We start from the raw sequence: 21,922 nt of genomic DNA on the forward strand, positions 1-21,922 counted from the left end.
TTTACAACTGTCAAAAAATGAGACGAAATTTCACTATTATTCTTCTGTAGAAAGTAAGTACGTGACCTACGTTAGCAGCATAGTACATAACAGAAGTTACGTTCCAAGATGTTTTATGGAAATCACTCCATCTAGATGCAAGCATAAGACAAAATCTCATAGAACTATTACACAGACTTAGAATAAATGATATATAAATGTAAAGTGAACAAGCGCACTTAATAATGCTACATATGCCGAATCAAGCTTGTCTTGAATTTATGTAATCAACAAGAAACAATTTGCAGCTAATTTGTCAAAAGTATACAGAACAATAGAAGATGTCATATCATGATTGTATTTCCGTTGTCAGTTTATTGGTACTTTTTTCAGTTCGTTTATACTAGTAAGTTCAATAAGTCGGTATTTTAAAGCTTTTATGTTGTCTGTTTGGTAAGTGGCGTTGTTTGGCGTATGTCTGCTAGATCTTGTAGCTATTCTCAGGATTCTTCCTTCTATGCTGAATTATCTGTTTTGTTTTGGTTAGCCAACCAGACGGACGCTGCGTAATCGAACACTGGTTAATGAAGGTCTTGTATGTATGAACTAACGTTTTTTTTTTTATTAAGTGCTGTTCATCCGGTCATTAATACGTTTTAGAAGTCCGAAAGTCGTCTTGTTTTTACAATGATGTCTATGTGAGGCTTCCATGACAATATAGTAGCCACAGTCAGTCCGAGATAATTTGTTTTCGTTTTTGGTGTTATTTCTTGTCCCTGCACGTCTTCTGGTTTTTGTTTTTTATTTCTTGTAATGTTTTTGTGGTGGAAGAAATTAAATTTTACGTTTTTAACATTAGGTTTTATGAGCCACGGACTGAGCAGGTTTTCGTTTGCTTGTGTACTGCGTGTTCGTTTGTTGTTGGCCTTCTGTTGTCGTTACATGGCACCTATATACAACGTCACCTGTGTGTAACTCTACACCTTCGTGCTAGTGAGTTGGATGAAGTACATCCACAGTGTATACAGTAAAGGCGATAAAATAGATCCCTGTGGTACTCCAATTTCCGAGATGAGAATCGAAAATGTTGCCGGTTGCTGTGACCGAGCGGTTCTAGGCGCTTCCGTCTGGAACCGCGCTGCTGCTACGGTCGCAGGTTCGAATCCTGCCTCGGACAGGTTAGTTAGGTTTAAGTAGTTCTAAGTCTAGGGGACTGATGACCTAAGATGTTAAGTCCCTTAGTGCTTAGAGCCATTAGAACCATTTAAAACTGTTTGTCACGTACTGTGATGGTTGTGGGTCTGTCATCTACGGTTGGCAAAAACAATAAGATTGTGTCTGAGTTACGTGTTAACTAGCGGTTCATGGTCACGTCGTAATACCGTAGTCACAATCAAACGATTAGGCAATTCGTTGATACAAGTGTTTCGGAATATCAATCATGACATATATCTGTAATTGCTTCGACTTTTATCTGACGTTGCCCGCATTTTTACAATCAGACGCAGGAAATAAAAGGAATGAGTTTAGGCGCGTCAGCTCATTCTCATAACTTGTGATTCGTATAAACGGACATGAGTCAGATAATTTTCCATGCCAGACACCGATAGAAGTTGGGATGCAGCCAGCATGCTATAAGAAAAGCAGATAATGCCTAAATATAGCGGAGACTGGAAGTTATCAGCAAGCTGGCTTACGTAAGTGCTGCCATCTGTTTGTGTAGCCCACAACCACGTCCAGACGCAAATAAACACGAGTGACTCCTTCACGGTCTGCAGGAACAATACTAACTTCCGGACAAGCTTTTGCTCATGGTACGTCACACGGTATGAACTGCAAGTGAAACGTTTTTATTGCTTTCAGAGGCTAGATGCGGGGAGAGAAGGTAGAAGGCCGCTCTTCTCTAGAATGAATAGCTGCAAGAGGAAGTAGTGAGTTGAATCTTCTCCGAATAGTGCTGCCAACAACAGACAGGACCTATTTTGTTTCTCGTGCTAAGCAACAACAGAGATGTTGAAAGTTAAAATGTTTCCTGTAACGAGAAATCCTTACCGTGTTTCCCATCAGGTAACCGTGGTTACTAACCACACCGCAAACCTTCACATCATTCGTTCTGCAAAAAGCACTCGAAACGCGGTAGAATAAATGAGGAACGACAAGAAACAACGGCGCTGTTATTGCTGTCATACTGCAGTTGTCTTACTATCTCAAGACACAGGAGCAGAAAAGTAACGAGTAGTCCGGGGATAGCATTTAGATCGTATGGAGATGTTGCTTGACAAAAGGTAGTTGAGATCTTTGTTTCTTGGCAAATGAGTGATATCTTTGCTTGGTGGATTGTCTACATCTACATCTACATCCATACTCCGCAAGCCACCTGGCGATGTGTGGCGAAGGGTACTTCGAGTACCTCTATCGGTTCTCCCTTCTATTCCAGTCTCGTATTGTTCGTGGAAAGAAAGATTGTCGGTATGCCTCTGTGTGGGCTCTAATCTCTCTGATTTTATCCTCATGGTCTCTCCGCGAGATATACGTAGGAGGGAGCAATATAATGCTTGACTCCTCGGTGAAGGTATGTTCTCGAAACTTCACCAAAAGCCCGTACCGAGCTTCTGAGCGTCTCTCATGCAAAGTCTTCCACTGGAGTTTATCTATCATCTCCGTAACGCTTTCGCGATTAATAAATGATCCTGTAACGAAGCGCGCTGCTCTCCATTGGATCTTGTCTATCTCCTCTATCAACCCTATCTGGTACGGATCCACTGGTGAGCAATATTCAAGCAGTGGGCGAACAAGCGTACTGTAACCTACTTCCTTTGTTTTCGGATTGCATTTTCTTAGGACTCTTCCAATGAATCTCAGTCTGGCATCTGCTTTACCGACGATCAACTTTATATGATCATTCCATTTTAAATCACTCCTAATGCCTACTCCCAGATAATTTATGGAATTAACTGCTTCCAGTTGCTGACCTGCTATATATATACACAATATAAACAAAATTATCGAATGCAAAGCTGCAGTTGATATGAGGAATGTTGTTGCATTGTGCCACAGCGGTTTATTCAGAGTATGCTTCCTGTTTGCACGGCAACACTTTCTGCATCTTCCTTAAAAGACATAAGGACCTACGTAAGACTAAATATCGTCCACTGAGACATATATAATTATATATAACTGCATAGTTTATACCTTATAAAATTCAGGCACATTAGCATGTTTTTGGCCAACGGCCTTACCGCAGTGGTAACACCGGTTCCCGTCAGATCACCGAAGTTAAGCGCTGTCGGGCTGGGCTAGCACTTGGATGGCTGACCATCCGGTCTGCCGAGCGCTGTTGGCAAGCGGGGTGCACTCAGCCATTGTGAGGCAAACTGAGGAGCTACTTGATTGAGAAGCAGCGGCTCCGGTCTCGAAAACTGACATACGGCCGGGAGAGCGGTGTGCTGACCACATGCTGCTCCATATCCGCATCCAGTGACGCCTATGGGCTGAGGATGAGACGGCGGCCGGTCGATGCCATTCGGCCTTCGTGGCCTTTTCGGGAGGAGTTCAGTTTTTAGTTTAGCATATTTTTACTATCCACACAACATACGAAACAATAAATACTGAAATGTTCTTGTGTAGTGCCGTAGTGGACGGATTGTGCTGATGAATACATTACAGTAACTGAAAAAGTTGGCCATCTGAAGATGGACATGATAGCATGAAACCGGTAATGGCATTAAAATGAAGCTCTTTAAAAGCATTTGTGGCTGGCTGCGTTCTTCAACAACAGTGTTCAATCAAAGTTACGATAGGAAATAATTTATCCACTAAATCAAGTTGAAATTAAAATCCAAGGGAGAACTATGTGCCAAATATTTCATGAAAATTTGCTAAGTTAGTAATATTTTAGCCACTTGAACAATGGAAGTGACATAGCTTGAGTAACGTGACGCTGAGACAATGAAGACACTGAACTCGCTTTCAGATGGCTATGGACTTTAGCGATATTTATGAAACAGTGACAGTAAAACACGAAGAGCAGCTAGTACTCCAGCAGCAACTGAGCAGCACTGGTGCACTGTGTGGTAGCAGTTAGCGCGGGAAGTGGTGATGTAGCTGGAGTACTGGTTATTCTTCGTGTTTTACTGTCCCTGTTAACACATATCGCTGTAACGAATATCGTACTAGACTAGTTTGGGACTACTTTATCGAACGGGCACTTGAAACTGTGCATTAAAAATAATTCTGTTTGTAATGGAAAAGAAACTGACGCTTTCCGTCGATGCTAAGCGCCGCATGAGAGACGAAACACCAGAAAAAATGCGCCAGAAGACTCTTAGGGGGCACAACCTATATATGCCATGAGAGAAATAGCACAACCTTTTCGCTTCAACTGACGTGCAGTCTGTATTCCGTGCTGAGCGCGGCTTCGTTGTTGTGCTGCTAGCCTAATACTGTTATGATTTTAAGGAAGCTATGTGGTGAAAAAATTTTATTTTTGTACGTCTTACAATCTGATACCTTCACTCAATAAAAGGCGAAATTTCTTTTCGTTATTCGTCACAGTTACCTGTGCTGCATCAATAAAGCAAACCAATGCACTGAATTTTAAAGAGTTCACAGAGATAAAAACGCGCTGCGTAAACTCCATGTATGGTTGATTTTAGCTCATACATTTGGGTATATAAAATGTAAATAAGATATCGAAAATTTATTTAAAATTGAGAACAAAAAGATATCTCATTTCGTTCTAGAGATCTGGATTTTTATGTCCGATAGACGGTCGTCGCAACGCACCCTTTCTTATCCATGCGAATCGGGAGTCATATTATCACACAAACCGTCATATTTCTAATGATAGCACACTTAGAGGCACATATGATGTATGATAAATACTCGAAACTTTTTTATTCGCTGAGATATGCAGGTAACTCGTTCGCAGTAGTCAGAGAGTCGGTGAAACGGGACGAGTTAACACGTCGACAGCGCTTAAGGAAAAATCAGGGGCCGTGTTTCAGCATGTCCTCAGCAGCTGCCGAACGGTGTTGCATGACGAGTCAACTATTTTATTGGCTAAAGGGATAATAGTAACAAACACTCTCAACTTTGACAGCATCATATTTTAAACAATATAAAATCGAAGTGTTCACTCTCCACTATCAATATTTCAACAAGGGCTACAACTGTGAATACAGGTCTCCTCCTTGCTGAGGCGGTTCAAGAGTGTAAACTAAACGAGGGGGACGTTGTTTGTTTCAGTTGTTTCTGCCAGCATTCAGCAAGTCAGTCATTCTGATTTATATTTATATATATATATCCTGTGGTTTGCCAGTTCTCCCCGTGCACTCAAGAAGCGAATCGGATTGGTTATTGACAGTAGGTATGATTAGCCATGGGCACATTCACTTGACTGGAATGCTACCAGTCAGCTTCAAGCCCATCCAAGTGAGCCGGCCACGATGCACGCAGCTGAAAAGTAACCTGTATAATTTTTAGCTTGTAATTTTTAGAATTTCTTGCCATTCGAGACACTTAGCTTTCACACTACTTTATTTTCCGACAGTTAGTTGTGGATTACGAAATTTGTATAGAGTCTGAACATCCTGAATAGCTAGCAAGGGTGTTGCACGGCAGAAAAAAAATTCGATAGTTTGTACCGGCTCCACAGACAATGTCGCTGAACGTGTTCTTCGTATGGTTTCCTAAAACCGAACAAGAGAGCAATACAAAAACTGGACGTGAACTGTAGTAAGAATCGAACCCGAATAAAAGTCTGAGCAGTATCGTGGACTACCATCTAAACCATGAGAACAACTACCGCGCGACTGCTACGGTCGCAGATTCGAATCCTGCCTCGGGCGTGGATGTGTGTGATGTCCTTAGGTTAGTTAGGTTTAAATAGTTCTAAGTTCTAGGGGACTGATGACCTCAGATGTTAAGTCCCATAGAGCTCAGAGGCATTTGAACCATGAGAACAATTGCCACTAATTGTATCTGGCAGACCGCTCGAATTTGCTCGCGCGACGGCCTGATAACTGGGAAACGGCGTGACGTATCGAATTATTTTCTTCACAGTTATTTCTCAGCACATTGTAACACCCTAATGAACCCCAAAACCCAATTAGGAAAGACCATCATGATGTTAAGTAGGGAAAAGTTATCCTGACAGATACGACAACTTTGCCGATGATATAACACCAGAAAGTCTTGATAAACACCAACATTAAGCATTACAGAGTGTGTTTTAGTAGAAAGGAAGAAGAAGGAAAGGTCATCTTTAGTTATTTGCCAAACATCTAAGTAATAATTCCAAATTAATACCATGAAAATTAAGTCCAAAGAAATGTCGGTCAGAGATAACTTTTATGTGGAAGAGAGTTGTAAACGCAACGAAGAAATTCAATGTGTCTACAATATTCTTTCACGGAAAAAGTAAGTCGCTTGCTAGTTATCGTGCTATGAAGTCATACGAGAGCAGGTCTTGCCATAGTTGAGCGTACGGAGCGCGACGAGATTGTTTTACTTTCAAGAGTGGTTGTTGCGTGGCGTAAACGCACGGATTTTGTGAACTGATATTCAGACTAGAGACTTGAACCGAGATAGTATGCTGACTGTGTATACCGAGTTGTTGGACTTTGTTAACGGAAGTGGGCAACATTGGACTCAACATTCATGTAAGTGAACTTATAGAAAGGAATGGACAAAGTTTCAAAATACTATAATACACGTACAGTCTCGAGTAGGAGACATTGACACGAATACATGAAGAAGATACAATTACGCCGGGGGTTAAAGCTGTCGTAATTGTCACGATACTTGAAACTAACAGAACTGCCAGTGCTAATTAACCGTGTGTGCGTGTGGCGTGATGTTTATAAAGTATTTAGCGAAAAGGGACAATAAAATTGTTCATCAAAAGCGGAAATTCAACCTGTCGCCTCCATCATTCTATGAATATTTGGTAATTGCTCATCAAAAGTTAATGAACAGTGACTATTTAACTTGGAATTAAATTCGTGGACTGTTAGTTGTGACAGGGAAGGTTTGTACATACATAATATTACGACGCAATATAATTAAGACATTGTTAAAGAGTATCTGTGGATCTCGCGTCATATAGAGCGAACAAACAACGACCAATACGATCTGCAATTGAACTTTTTTCTCGCTTTTGGTGATGTGGACGATGCGCACGAGGGAAGATTCATCAATTACTGCACTAAAGTGTTAACCGGGCACATAATAATTCAACTTCAAACCATAAGAGACAATCAGAGTGCGCAGTTCGCATTAACAAGGAAATTGTGCGGACTCGCAATCAAGCTTTAATCACTACGCGAGGAATGATTTCTTAAGAGCATTTTCAGATCTTGTCTCTCGTTAACCGACGGAGGCATCCATCATCGCGCATCGCGTCTCGACTCCGTAGCAGTAACAGCACCACGGCGTCGACACCAGCACACGGCGGAGAGGGGACATCACAGCATCCTACCTTTCAACTTCCTTACAAGCCTTTCAGAGTGTTTCTGAGCTTCCTGTATATTTAAAAATGTCTACACATCTACCAATCTGTTTATTTATTTATTTTTGAGAGACGTCACGAACGCAATGACCCATTATCCTCGCATTGTTACAAGGGGGGCGACGCGCATCATGGAGAGCATTAGTCGCAAAAATTACAAGTTCCAAAATTAGTCAGGAAACCTATTCCTTTCTCCAACATACAACTCGCGTAATGACCGCGACGCTAAAAATTCGGGCCCATCTGGCGGGATACCAACTGTCATTCGCTCCACATACCACACCATGGAATACGAGAATGAGAGAAATGAGGCTACAACACTATATCCTGTCGCCACACAACGTACGACGGCTTGCGGAAGGCACATGTAGGTCTAGATGTACCCTGCGCGTCGTGAGTTGAAATGCAGACTTATTTATCTTCATGGACGTATGTATTGACTGCGGAGCTCCTTCTTGGTAATCATTACTTCTACTGAAACATTCAAGACGCTGAGTGTTTCTCGTTCCTGGTGGGCGTTTGATTGTTGTGATTTTCGTGGCTCGGTGCAAAGAAAACTTAACGCCACTTCAGATAAAAGCGAAGTCTGTAGTAATAGTATTCACTCCGCGCCATGACCTTGGACGGGTGGAAACGTCGTCGGAAGAGGCACTCGAGATGTTTACGCGATGAGCTGACGCTATAGCCGTTGCAAACCAGCGCAGCTCCTTGCTATGCATGCCGCACGGTCACAAGTCACCCTATGATGAGCTCCGATAGTTGTGAAACCTGTTGGTAACAAAGCACTAGGATCATTACTGCATATCCAGTCCGTTCAGGCGCGGTAACGGTGTAGTAGAAATGGGATTATTGAGAAGCTTAACTGGGGACCACAAAGTAGACGAACTGAAGGAATTATGTTACCTTGCAAGCAAAATAACGTACAGCGGCCGAATAAAGGAGGATGTAAAAAGGAGACTAGGACTGGCAAAGAGGGCATTCCTGGCCAAAAGAAGTGTACTGGTGTCAAACATAGGCATTCATCCGAGGAAGACATTTCTGACAATGTACTTCTGAAGACCAGTATTTTACAGAAGACCAGAATGAGATTTTTCACTCTGCAGTGGAATGTGCGCTGATATGAAACTTCCGGGCAGATTAAAACTGTGTGCTGGGCCGAGACTCGAACTCAGTACCTTTGCCTTTCGCGGGCAAGTGCTCTACCGACTGAGCTACCCAAGCACGACTCGCGACCAATACTCACAGCTTCAATTCTGCCAGTTCCAAACTTCAAAGAAGCTCTCCTGCGAACCTTGCATAACTAGTGCTCCTGGAAGGAAGGATATTGCGAATACATGGCTTAGCCACAGCCTGGGGGATGTTTCCAGCATGGGATTTTCACTCTGTAGCGGAGTGTGCGCTAATATGAAACTTACAGGCAGATTAAAACTGTGTGCCAGACCGAGACTCGAACTCTGGATCTTTGCCTTTCGTGGGTAAGTGCTCTACCGACAGAGCTACCCAAGCATGACTCACAAGACGTCCTCACAGCTTCAATTTTACCAGTACCTCCTACCTTCCAAACTTCACAGAAGCTCTTCTGCGAATCTTGCAGAACTAGCACTCCTGGAAGGAAGGAGTTTGCGGATACATGGCTCAGCCACAGCCTAGGGGATGTTTCCAGAATGAGATTTTCACTCTGCAGCGGAGTATGCGCTAATATGAAACTACCTGGCAGATAAAACTGTGTGCCAGACCGAGACTCGAACTCTGGATCTTTGCCTTTCGTGGGCAAGTGCTCTACCGACAAAGCTACCCAAGCATGACTCACGAGACGTTCTCATAGCTTCAATTTTGCCAGTACCTCCTACCTTCCAAACTTCACAGAAGCTCTTCTGCGAATCTTGCAGGAATAGCACTCCTGGAAGGAAGGATATTGTGGATTCATGGCTTAGCCACAGCCTGGGGGATGCTCCCAGAATGATGTTTTCATTCTGCAGCGGAGCGTGCGCTGATAACTTCCTGGCAGGTAAAACTGTGCCGGACCGAGACTTCAACTCGGGACCTTTGCTTCTGGGAAATTTGGAAGGTAGGAGGACGAGGTACTGGCAGAATTGAAGCTGTGAGGAGGAGTTGTGAGTCGTGCTTGGGTAGCTCAGTGGCAGAGCACTTGCCCGCGAAAGGTCCCAAGTTCGAGTCTCGCTCCGGCACACAGTTTTAATCTGCCAGGAAGTTTCATTGTATGGGAAAGCTGTAAAAGAAGAGAATCCAAGCGTTTGAAATGAGGGGCTACAGAAGGAGATTGCAGAGATGAGAAATGAACACAAGGGAAAAACATTGGAAAACACTGATAAGAAGGAGGGTCAGGGCCATAAAACGTGTGCTAAGACAACGGGGAATAATTTACCTACATTAGAGGGCGAAAACAGTTGAGGAGGAGTCAGAGACTGTAATGCACCCAACAAATAAATGTGGACGTAGATTTCAAGTGCTACTCTGAGATGGGGAGCTTGGCATAGCAGAGAAAGTCACGGCAGCCGCATCAAACCAGTCAGAAGACTGATGAACATTCCCCCCCCCCCCCCCACACACACACACACACACTCTCGGACTTAATGCGCAAAGTCTTATGTTATTAACAGCCGGCCAGAGTGGCCGAGCGGTTAAAGGCGCTACAGTCTGGAACCGCACGACTGCTACGGTCGCAGGTTCGAATCCTGCCTCGGGCATGGATGTGTGTGATGTCCTTAGGTTAGTTAGGTTTAAGTAGTTCTAAGTTCTAGGGGACTTATGACCACAGCAGTTGAGTCCCATAGTGCTCAGAGCCATTTGAACCATTTGTTATTAACATCAAATGTTTCATATATCCATCACCACGCTGGTTATAATACCTTTTATTCCATCCTGTTGCTCGTAAAACGCTCAATTACGTGTCAATTTTTAATTGCTCCGCAGCAGATTCCAGATTACTCCAGACGTTTTACATGACAGTCTATAGACAGAATATGAAAGTAGTTTGACATTTACAAATTAACCAAAACAAACCTGGCCTCTGATCTAGAAACGTCTGGGAAATCATTCTCTTGTAAGATTAGTACATCAGTCCACATATCGTTCGTGAATATACGAAATGCCGGATTATTGATGCGTTTCATAGCCATATAGTAAAATTGCAACACTTCTGATAGTCTCCGTAATTTTTGTTGCTATTGATTGATTCCTAATGATTAGTACGAATCCCATCGTTGTGAACCTTTTTCATGGACCTACGTGGAACGTATTTGAATACTGTGGTAGGATTATCCCACTTCATTTCTAAGCTAGTATTCTGCATTTGTATTTGCATTCTGTGATTGAGTGTTTGAGATGCACATTCTTTCGTTTGTATTATTCCGGAAGAGTGCGGCATTGAACGTAAGGATTAGGGTGAAGTACAAGAATCAGACGTTAACTTACTTTGCTGTAATGAGAGAGAACGCCGCGGACGGAATGTCGCGCGTTTTTACACCTCTAGGCACTGATGAGAGACGACTGGCATTTAATACTAGAAGTGGCTGTACATTTAGTTTATCAGAACCTGGACACCAAATCTACAGCCATAGCCGTGCATACACTGAGCATGAATGTTATTCCACCAATATGATTGGAACAGGCATGGAAAGCTACCGCAAAACAAAGTACAGTTACATTTCTCCGTTTGCACATTATTTATAAACAGCGCCATACAGTTGACACGGAGTAAAGATTCCAGTTTGTTAGTAAGCAATGGCGCATTATTATAGCAAAGCGGAAACATTTTCGGGTGCAGTTTCAACAACAAATGTAAGCTGTATGTGTCGGTATTTCACAATATCTTGTACCGACTGGACTGTTCTCGCTTCCTGCCGATATACGCACTGAACATTGGCTACTCGCTGACACATGCATGCTTAATCAGAGCTTCATGCATTATTCAAAGCATACCTGAACAGAGCATTCCGGGTGGTGCATGAAAAGGAGCATGGTGCAGTTAACGCCGCGCGGTTTCAGACGCCCTGTCACGGAATGCGCCGCCCTCCCGCCGGAGGTTCGAGTCCTCCCTCGGGCATGTGTGTGTGTGTGTGTGTGTGTGTTTGTTGTTCTTAGCGTAGGTTTAAGTTAGTTTGATTAGTGTGTAAGTCTAGGGATCGATGACCATCGTAGTTTGATCTCTTAGGAATTCGCACACATTTGAGCATTTGCTGCAGTTAAACCATCAGAAAATCTGTAAGGGAGGAACTTTTGGGCAAGGCCTGTAGCCAGAAATATAATCTTCTATGTGAGGTAGGACAAAACGACAATACTTATTGTATTTGGACTTTCCCAGTGTTTTCCGGCCGCTGTGGCCGAGTGCTTCTAGGCGTTTCAGTCCGGAACCGCACTGCTGCTACGGTCGCAGGTTCTAATCCTGCCTCGGGCATGGATGTGTGTGTTGTCCTTAGGTTTAAGTAGTTCTAAATGTTCAAATGTGTGTGACATCTTATGGGACCTAACTGCTAAGGTCATCAGTCCCTAAGCTTACACACTACTTAACCTAAAGTATCCTAAGGACAAGTAGTTCTAAGTCTAGGGGACTGATGACCTCAGATGTTAAGTCCCATAGTGCTTAGAGCCATTTCCCAGTGTTTCCATTCCTCCTTACAGACAGGAATTTAAACCATTACCCCCACGCCCGGGTTCCCGGGTTCGATTCCCGGCGGGGTCAGAGATTTTCTCTGCCTCGTGATGGCTGGGTGTTGTGTGCTGTCCTTAGGTTAGTTAGGTTTAAGTAGTTCTAAGTTCTAGGGGACTGATGACCATCGCTGTTAAGTCCCATAGTGCTCAGAGCCATAAACCATTACCTTGTTATGTATACATGTTATATATACATTGTTGCCGCATCTCGTGGTCGTGCGGTAGCGTTCTCGCTTCCCACGCCCGGGTTCCCGGGTTCGATTCCCGGCGGGGTCAGGGATTTTCTCTGCCTCGTGATGGCTGGGTGTTGTGTGCTGTCCTTAGGTTAGTTAGGTTTAAGTAGTTCTAAGTTCTAGGGGACTTATGACCTCAGCAGTTGAGTCCCATAGTGCTCAGAGCCATTATACATTGTTGTTCATAATTACGTTCGTAGAACTGTTCGACATACTATTTCACATCGAATAGTATTACCGAACAATGTTACATCTATCATCGAAAAGTCGTAAACCGTATTAGTTTCCTGAAGCACAGGTTAGTCACCTGAAATTTTGCAAATATGCCTATGTGTCTTTGAGTGAGAAACATTAGTTTAAAATTCTTTGTAACAATGTACCACTATACTTTTGTAAAATCTTCTTCGCAATTTGATTAATTAGCAAACCGAGCGAGGTGGTTAAGAACAAAATGTAATCTGTTCTCGAAGGAGCAATACTGAAATCTTCGTCCGGCCGATCTGAGTGTATTCTCCCCAATCGCTTAACGCAAATGCCTGGATGTTTCATATGAGAAGGGCACAGCCGATTTCCTTGCTTCAATTCTGCGTTGTGGTGTTGAAAAAGTAGCCAGTACTGTGATACTTTCACCTACCGGGCGTGGTCCATTGAGAGTGACCGGGCCAAATATCTTATGAAATAAGTACCAAACGAAAAAACTACAAAGAACGAAACTCTTCTGTCTTGAAGGGGTAAAGCAGATGGCGCTATAATTGGCCCGCTAGATGGCGCTTCCATAGCTCAAACGGATATCAACTGTGTATTTTTAAATAGGAACCCCCATTTTTTATTACTTATTCGTGTAGTACCTAACGACATATGACTGTTTTAGTTGGACCACTTTTATCGCTTTGTGGTAGATGACGCTGTAATAGTCACAAAGGCATAAGTACGTGGTATCACGTAACATTCCGCCAGTGCGGACAGTATTTGCTTCGTGATACGTTACCCGTGTTAAAATGGACCGTTTATCAATTACGGAAAAGGCCGATATCGTGTTGATGCATGGCTATTGTGATGAAAATGTCCAACAGACGGGTGCTATGTATGCTGGTCGGTATCCTGGACGACATCATCCAAATGTCCGAACCGTTCGCTGGATAGTTACGTTATTTAAGGAAACAGGAAGTGTTCAGCCACATGTGAAACGTCAACCACGACCTGCAACAAATGACGATGCCCAAGTAGGTGTTTTAGCTGCTGTCGCGGCTAATCCGCACATCAGTAGCATACGAATTGCGCGAGGATCGGGAATCTCAAAAACGTCTGTGTTGAGAACGCTGCTACATCAACATCGATTGCACCAGTACCATATTTCTATGCACCAGGAATTGCATGGCGACGACTTTGAACGTCGTGTACAGTTCTGCCACTGGGCACAAGAGAAATTACGGGACGATGACAGATTTTTTGCACGCGTTCTATTTAGCGACGAAGCGTCATTCACCAACATCGGTAACGTAAACCTGTATAATATGCACTATTGGGCAACGGAAAATCCACGATGGCTGCGACAAGTGGAACTTCAGCGACTTTGGCGGGTTAATGTATGGTGCGGCATTATAGGGGGAAGGATAATTGGTCCTCATTTTATCGATGGCAATCTAAATGGTGCAATGTATGCTGATTTCCTACGTAATGTTCTACCGATGTTACTACAAGATGTTTCACTGCATGACAGAATGGCGATGTACTTCCAACATGATGGATGTCCGGCATATAGCTCGCGTGCGGTTGAAGCGGTATTGAATAGCATATTTCATGACAGGTGGATTGGTCGTCGAAGCACCCTAGCATGGCCCGCACGTTCACCGGATCTGACATCCCCAGATTTCTTTCTGTGGGGAAGTCGAAGGATATTTGCTATCGTGATCCACAGACAACGCCTGACAACATGTTTCAGCGCATTGTCAATGCATGTGCGAACTTTACGGAAGGCGAAATACTCGCTGTTGAGAGGAATGTCGTTACACGTATTGCCAAATGCATTGAGGTTGACGGACATCATTTTGAGCATTTATTCAATTAATGTGGTATTTACAGGAAATCACGGTGTAACAGCATGTGTTCTCAGAAATGATAAGTTCACAAAGTTACATGTATCACATTGGAACGACCGAAACAAAATATTCAAACATACCTACGTTCTGTATTTTAATTTAAAAAACCTACCTTTTACCAACTGTTCGTCTAAAATTGTGAGCCATATGTTTGTGACTATTACAGCACCATCTATCACAAAGCGAAAAAAGTGGTCCAACTAAAACATTCATATTTCTTTACGTACTACACGTATATGTAATAAAATATGGGGGTTCCTATTTTAAAAAAAACGCAGTTGGTATCCGTTTGACCTATGGCAGCGCCATCTAGCGGGCCAGCCATAACGCCATCTGGTTTCCCCCTTGAAGCTAGACAAGTTTCGTTCTTTGTGGTTTTTTCGTTTGACGCTTATTTTATGAGATATTTGGTCCGGTCACGATCGATGGACCACCCTGTATAAACTGTCCAGTCACATTCATGTAAAAACCTACCAAAAGCCTGAATAACCACCTTTTTCAGCGCAGACAGCTGCGAGACATGCAGGAAGTGTCAGTGAGGTTCTGGGAGGTACCGACAGACATGTCGAGGCATGCCGAGTATAGTGCCATGGACAGCTGCGCTAGGTTCCTCGGTTATGGCTTGACAGCGCCAACATCCCGATCCAGGTGGTCCCACCGATTCTCGATTGGGTTTAAATCCGGGGAGTTTAGCGCCGGGGTAGTACGGCAACCTCATCCTGGTGCTCTTCGAACCACGCACGTACATTGCTATGTGCGGGACACGTTGCATTATTCTGCTGGTAGATACCACTGTACTGAATAAAAACTAACTGCGTGCAGGGGTGGACGTGGTTCTCAAAGATAGGTGGAAACATGTGTTGATGTACTGTGCCTTCCAGAATGACGAAGACATTCCCCAGAGCATAAGGATCCCTCCTCCGGCGTGTACTCTCCTCACTATTTTTACAGTGTGTATGCTTTCAGACGTTTCGCACCGTACACGCCAACGGCTATCTCTTCTGCGTCCTGGGCTAAGTAACGTTGGTAGAGACCGAAAACGAAAAAATATCGGTTCAAAGTCGTATACCATATTACTGCTGTTTTTTGTACTTCTATTTCCTACGCCTAGGTCTGTACTGCATGTATTCGGTAGTGTCGAGACAGATACCTGTTAAAAGAGATTCATTACTCGTTAATTACTTATTGGATATCATTACTGATGTAACCACTACATATATAGGTTTTGCTATGCCAGAAAATTGTAGTCATAACCGTACTCTTAATTGCACCATTTGTGTGGGTGTTCTTTCTCCTGAAAAGATTTTTCTCACGTGAATGCTAATAAATAGGCACCACAGCTATCTTGGCACTAATTAGAACAGCTGAAAGTGCGAGAATTGAACTCTTGCTTACATGAAAATAAATTCAAACTGAATCGCCGGGACACTGCATCACGTAGGCCGCTACAAGCAGACACGGAAATTCTGCCTTCGGCGATCGGCCCCTGAAGTGGCAGGACGGAAACCGTAGAATGTGAAATGAAGGATCAGGAGGATTTCGAATACCGCCATCTTCAGTCGAACGGAAACTGCATGTGGGTAAAAAAGCGCAAGAAACGTGGTGAATTTTCTGTTCTTCGTGCCACTACCGACTTGGCCCAGCGAAAATAAGTAACTGCAGGGATACGAAAGCTATCGAGCCAGCACGAATTGCCTGCGGGGTAGGAGACACGCTGTAACAGACCAAGGTGGAAATATTATACTTATTCTTATACCACTCCTGAATGAAGATTTTTGTCCCCTTCATTTCAGCTTGTTTTGTGAAGGGCACATGTGAGGCAGTACATAGTTTCTTATTCATGCCCTATTTTATCAGATTTAATTATTCACTATATATTTTCTCTAAATATAATATTGTAGTTGGTTCCCATGGAAATTTTTCATAAAGGAATATCCATAGTGTGAGATTCGTAGAAAATGCTTGGAAATGAAATATCCAGTGAGTTGTTTGTTTATAAACAGAGGTAGTTCGCTAAAAGGTCTTGTTCTCCTCTCGTCAAACATTATACCTTTTCCATAAATTTCCTATGTGAAAAGTTATTCATATTCAAAACGTTCGTGTTCCAAAGTGTTCGAATCTTGCATAATGATAGTTTCCAAAATTAGTCAATAGTGTCTTAGCTCGGGTTTTTCTGATTACAAAATGATTACTTCCGCTGGTGGCACTTGTTAAATTGTTAATTATTCTATTTGGAGAATTTAAGGCGGCCTATGCGAATCCCCGTGGAAGTAGAAATCATGTCGATATAATAGCACCGTACCTTTTCCCTTTTTTAGAGTAGAGGTCTCAGTTAATCAGACTTGTTCTTTGGCTTTTTATATTTTTATGTCCCCTGATTAATAACTGAAATATAATACCAATTGCGAATTTTAATACTACGTGCGTCTATAAGTAGGTATGGAGGACAATGATTCAGCATTTCTCCAGCATCATGTATGAAATTCATACCATGGTTAGTTGTTGAAATGTAAACTTCCTTGTGAATAAGGCGTGAGTTCGCATATATATGTAATCCGTATTAAAGTCAGCTATCGCCTTATTATCAAATGATAAATATCTCTGTATCGCTATCAGTCGGCAACGGCCTTGCCGCAGTGGATACCCCGGTTGCCGTGAGATCACCGAAGTGCTGTCGGGTGTGGTCGGCACTTGGATGGGTGACCATCCAGGCTGCCATGCGCTGTTGCCATTTTTTCGGGGTGCACGCAGCCTCATGACGCCAATTGAGGAGCTACTCGACCGAATAGTAGCGGCTTCGGTCAAGAATACCACCATAACGACCGGGAGAGCGGTGTGCTGACCCCACGCCCCTCCTATCCGCATCCTCTACTGAGGATGAAACGGCTGTCGGATGGTCCCGGTAGGCCACTCGTGGCCTGAAGACGGAGTATCGCTATCAGTCATCGAATGCATTTACCATGTTCAGTCAATAAGACAAACTGAACAGTTGTTATGTGCAGCGACTCTGTAACCAAAGCAAACCTCATGTTACGTGCAGTTCACAGCATTATTATGAAAGTGTGTACTTAATGTGTGGCCACTCTGTCAAAACAGTCGTAGTTACGTGATATGCTGACTTGTGATGTCGAAATTACTGAATACAAGCTGATTAACGCTGTGTTATGATGTCAATAAATGTGCAAAAATCGCAACTTCAATTATCAGTGTTATATTCGCCATTTAAGAATGGAAAAACTGGTAGAAGCCGACCTCGGGGAAGATCAGTTTGGATTCCGGAGAAATGTAGGAAAACGCGAGGCAGTATTGATCCTCCGACTTATCTTAGGTAAACAAACGTCTATAGCATTCGTTGACTTAGATTTTGACAATGTTGACTAGAATATTCTCTTTGAAATTCTAAAGCTAGAAGGGGTAAAATACAGAGAGTGAAAGGCTCTTTGCAATTGGTACAGAAACCAGACGACAGTTTTAAGAGTCGAGGATCATGAAAGGGAGGCAGGGTTGTAGCCTATTCCCTATCTGTACATTGAGCAAGCGGTAAAAGAAACCAAAGAAAAATTTAGAGTAGAAATGAAAGATCAAGGAAGAGAAATAAAAACTTTGAGGTTAACCGATAATATTGTAATTCTGTCAGAGTCAGCAAAGGACTTGAAAGAGCAGTTGAACGGAATGGAGATTGTTTTGAAAGGAGGATATCATATAAACATCAGCAAAAATAAAACAAGGATAATGGAATGTAGTCGAATTAAATCAGGTGATGCTGAGGGAATTAGATTAGGAAACGAGGCACTTAGAATAGTAGATGAGTTTTACTATTTGCGAGCAAAATAACTGATGATGGCCGAAGTAGAGAGGATATAAAATGTAGACTTGCATTGGCAAGAAAAGCATTTCTTTAGAAGATAAACTTGTTAACATCGAATATAGATTTAAGTATTAGGAAGTCTTTTCTGAATTTATTTGTCTTGAGCGTAGCCATGTATGGAAGTGAAACATGGACATAAACAGTTTAGATAAAAAGAGAATAGAAACTTTCGAAACCTGGTGCTACAGAAGAATATTGAACATTAGATGGGTCGATCATGTAACTAATTAGGAAGTACTGAATAGAATTGGGGATGCAAGAAATTTGAGTCACAGCTTGAGGGGTTCAGTTGATAGGACATAATCTGAGACATCACGGGATCACCAGTTTAGTACTGGAGGGAAGTTCAAAAATGGTTCAAATGGCTCTGAGCACTATGGGACTTAACATCTGAGGTCATCAGTCCCATAGAACTTAGAACTACTTAAATCTAACTAACCTAAGGACATCACACACATCCATGCCCGAGGCAGGACTCGAACCTGCGACCGTAGCGGTCGCGCGTTTCCAGACTGAAGCGCCTAGAACCGCTCTGCCATACCGGCCAGCTGGAGGGAAGTGTGGAAGGTAAAACCGTAGAGGGAGCCCAAGAGATAAATACAGTAAGCAGACTCAGAAAGATGTAGTTTGCAGTAGTTATTTGGAGATGAAGAGGCTCGCCCAGGGTAGAGTAGCACGGAGAGCTGCATCAAACCAGTCTTCGGAATGAAGACCACAACAGTAAGAACAACAATATTTGTCATTCAGAAAACTGCTCACTAAATCAGATAATATCAGGAAGGCAGTTACCGAAAAGAAGCAGCTCTAATACCGATGTAAAACCCGCGTCAGTAACCTGAAAATGACAGTAACGAAACTGCTCCGTCACTCCGAGACCGCTGAGGGTAAGAAAGTGGTGGAATGTAAAAATTAGCGACTTGGTCCGAGGCGGGCCCGGAAAGCGTGCAGGAAATTAAACGTGTGAGTAACGAAACGTTTCAGGCAATAACGAAATGGTACTTCGAGCCTCGCAATATATTCGTTACTCAGTAAAGTACGATATCCAACAGCTCTCGTTGTATCTATAGGCGGGCAGGATCACGCTTTTCCGCCTCCCATTCTACTGGACAATTGTTTCATATAAATTCTTGGCAGGCGTCGATAACCTTGTTGTTTGAACGGTCTTACGTGAAACCAACCCTCACATGAGTTTCCTCTACTCCTCAGCATACTCGCGAGCTGCGATACACACGTGCCGAATCATTCGGAGTTTAGAAGGCAACGGCTAATCACGACCAGTGACCCACGTGTCGCTGACGAATATGGGAGTACAATTTCTGTTTGTTTTCTTCTTGCGTGGAAGCGAAGCGCCTTGACCGCCGCCAGCAGAGATAGTCGGGCAGCAGTGGCGCTGAGACGTGCTTTTTATGTGTCCGGATAGGCGGGGAAGGGAGTAGTGTGTGTCAGCTGGCTACATGCCAAGGCGCTCTGGACAACGCCTAGGCACCTTCGCGCGGCCGAGCACGGAAACGTGTTGTGCCGCCGTTTCTGCTTCACACGAGGGAGGGAAGACTGCTTTCATTATGTCGGTGCTTCCAGTTTAATATTTACTGAATCCCACGTGAACTACTACATTATACTCGAAGACAATTTCAGCTGTTTTTGTTCAAATTACACTTTCAAGCACACAATTTAAGTAAGGACACTCAGGTGTGGATCCGTATGTCAAAATTTTAACCCTGGTTAGCTGATGCCAGTAGGAACCAAAATTACCACTGTGTAGGTCGAGAACGGAAGCTCGGCGCCACGCGCTCCGATTGGCCATGAGGTTGCCCTGTTGCCGTTCGTCGGTTGACGCGCAGCGCTATGGTTCTGATGGGTTATGCATGGGGATCATGTCAACCCGTACCGCGTCAAAAAGAGCCTGAAAATGACGCAATGAAGCGTTGAAACTGGTAGCGACAAAATAAAATAAAATCACAAGGACGGCTGTAAGTGTTTTTATTTTTGTCAGCGCTATGGTTGTCGGTTCACACGTACAAACGTCCCTCGCCACGTCACTGCCCCATCGCGATGCGCACAAGTATCGAATAGGTCTTGCTGGTTGTCTCCACCTCACACGTAAGCTTCGCTGCGGTGCACACACACGTCACCTGCGATGGCGACACAGTATTGGTTTGAAGAACAACGAAATATGGGTTTTGTTTATGGACTAGACGACGGTAATGCGCATGAAGCTCGACGGTAGTATGAGGAACGGTACCCAGCAAGAAGCCACCCACACCCGCAAACGTTTACAGCATTTCACAGGCAACTTGGTGAAACAGGCTTGTTAGCGGAATATTATGTTGATGCTGGAAGACCTCCAACACGACGGGCTGCTGCATTTGGTTAGTCTGGGAGGTTTTGAGGGATGACGACCAGCATCCATTTAGTTTCCACCCTGTCCAAGACCTAAATCCTGTGGCGGACTTTGCACATAAGCTAGGGTTTTGTCGGTGGTTTCTTGGACATGTTACACGAGATACCGACTTCCCCGCTATTGTGTTGTTTACCGACGAGTGTACCTTCCATCTGGATGGCCTTTACAACACTCGAAATGTTCATTACTGGGCAAGGGGAAATCCGTCACGTACGTCCACACCAGGAACGATTTTCGCTCAACATTTGGCAGGCATTGTGAGTGACCGTCTGATTGGGCCGGTCCGCCTACTTCCTCTACTTACCGGTGCAAATTACCTTCACTTTTTGCAAGAAACTCTACCAGGCCTGCTGGAAGATGTTCCCATGGACATACGGCTACGCAAGTGGTTGCAGCAAGATGGGACCCCCGCACATAACAGTCGTGCTGTGCGCAGATATTTAAATGAACTCTTCGACGGCCGGGTAATTGGCAAAGGTGCTTATAGGACATGGCCCCTGCGATCACCAAACGTCACGATACCGGACTTTTTCCTGTGGGGATTCTTCAAGGTTCTAGTTCATCCACCCGGACGCGAACCACGAAGAGGAATTAATGGATCGCATTCAACATGCCGCCAGTCACATCAGGACAATGCCAGGAATCTTTGAAAGAGTTTGGCAAGACGCCGTTCGACGTTACCAAGCTTGTATCGCGTCAGAGGGTCGTCAGTTCAAGCACCTGCTTTAAGTAAACAATGTCTTAGCTACAAAAAGTGCACTTTTCAGGGCCGACACAATTTGTAAAAGACTTTCTGTACGCAAACTAACAGCTGTTGACGGATTTGTTCCCGGTACGTCTTATCATGAAACTACAAAAATGGTTCAAATGGCTCTGAGCACTATGGGACTCAACTGCTGAGGTCATTAGTCCCCTAGAACTTAGAACTAGTTAAACCTAACCAACCTAAGGACATCACACACATCCATGCCCGAGGCAGGATTCGAACCTGCGACCGTAGCGGTCTCGCGGTTCCAGACTGCAGCGCCAGAACCGCGCGGCCACTTCGGCCGGCTCATGAAACTACAATGGATGTGTCGGGACCCTGGCGAATTCGCCCCCAGGCCCTCAGAGTCGAAGGCTGGTGCGCTACCACCGAGCGTGTGGGCCGCCTTGGATACA

General features: G+C 43.8%; 1 pseudogene; it reads left to right on the forward strand.

The window, feature by feature from the left end:
* The first annotated feature begins 3,204 nt into the window (after positions 1-3,204).
* Positions 3,205-3,322, forward strand: LOC126261240 (5S ribosomal RNA; annotated as a pseudogene).
* Positions 3,323-21,922: the final 18,600 nt, after the last annotated feature.

This window comes from Schistocerca nitens, chromosome 5 (genome assembly GCF_023898315.1).
Source record: "Schistocerca nitens isolate TAMUIC-IGC-003100 chromosome 5, iqSchNite1.1, whole genome shotgun sequence".
NCBI lineage: Eukaryota > Metazoa > Arthropoda > Insecta > Orthoptera > Acrididae > Schistocerca > Schistocerca nitens.